The sequence below is a fragment of the Chrysochloris asiatica genome, unplaced genomic scaffold (genome assembly GCF_000296735.1).
Source record: "Chrysochloris asiatica unplaced genomic scaffold, ChrAsi1.0 scaffold00017, whole genome shotgun sequence".
Classification (NCBI taxonomy): domain Eukaryota; kingdom Metazoa; phylum Chordata; class Mammalia; order Afrosoricida; family Chrysochloridae; genus Chrysochloris; species Chrysochloris asiatica.
The window spans coordinates 12148337-12149678 of record NW_006408535.1 but is presented as its reverse complement, the minus strand read 5'-3'; the positions used below and the strand labels follow the sequence as shown (position 1 = coordinate 12149678).

At 39.0% G+C, this 1342-nt stretch overlaps 1 protein-coding gene across 2 annotated transcripts in view; it reads left to right on the top strand.

Annotated features, from left to right (window-relative positions):
- Positions 1 to 1342, top strand: part of KIAA0391 (KIAA0391 ortholog) — a 199061-nt gene that overhangs the window by 136173 nt on the left and 61546 nt on the right. The gene's annotated exons all lie outside the window — the stretch shown is intronic.

Genomic DNA, 1342 nt, shown 5'->3' with positions numbered 1-1342 from the left:
ACAGGGTTTCCGAGGGTGTAAATCTTTACGGGAGTAGAAAGCCTCATCTTTCTCCCGCGGAGCGGGAGCTGATAGTTTCAAACCGCTGACCTTAAGGTTCGCAGTCCGATTCGTAACCACTACGCTACCAGAGCTCCTTAACCAAAAAAATGTATGTATCACATTTTACTTATCTATTCACCAGTTGATGGAAATTTGGGTTGTTTCCGTTTTGGGCTACTATGAATAATGCTGCTGTGAACATTCATGTACAAATTTTTGTGTGAGTGTATGGTTTTATTCCTTTAGAGCATACACCTAGAAATGGAATTGCTGAGTCACAAGATAACTCTCTGATCAACTTTTTGAGGAACTGCCAAACTGTTTTCCAAAGTGGCTGCACAATTTTAATTCCCATCCATAGTGCCTAAGGGTTCTGATTGCTCCACATCTTCACCAACACATTATTATCTGTCTTTTTTATTATAGCCATCTTACTGAGTCAGAACCAACTCGACAGCACTGAACAACAACTGAGTGTAAAGTGTATTTCATTGTGGTTTTGATTTGTATTTTCCTGATGGTAAATGATGTTGAACAGATCCCTGGTAGCACTGTCGGCTAAGCATTGGACTTATAATTGCAAGGTCAGCAGTTATATATTCTAGACACAAATTTGCAAAATCTCTGTCCCATTCTGTGGATTGTTTTTCTTTCCACAGAATGGAAAGAAACACTTTCTTGATGGTGTTCCTTGATGCAGTTTCTTGATGGTGTGCTTTTGGTGTCATATCTAAGAATCTATTGCCTAACCCAGGGTCACAGCGATCTATGCCTATGTTTTCTTCTAAAAATCCCTATACTTTTTTTCTTTTAATGTTTTGTTATGAATTATGTGATAGTTTACATGGGAGAGCATTAGCTTTACATTCATCTATCATATATCGTTTAATTGCCATGGTTACATTCCCTTCCATGCATCATCAACCAACCAAAGGGTATACCCTGCAAGCCTCTCCCCCCACCCCTCCCACCCTGTAAAAGCATCAATTCTTTTACTGTCTTCCTTATTCACTTTGCATATGAGGTTATTGAAAATACCATGGCTTAGGTCAGGCGCACCTTAGTCCTCAAGCTGACATCTTTGCTCTTCAATACTTTAAAAAGGTCTTGTGCAGCAGATTTACCTAATGCAATACATTGTCTGATTTCTTGACTGCTGCTTCTGTGAGTGTTGATAGTTGATCCAAGAAGAATGAAGTCCGTCCTTGACAACTTCAATCTTTTCTCCATTGATAAGAATGCTGTTTATTGGTCCAGTGGTGAGGATTTTTATTTTCTTTACATTGAGATGCAATCCATA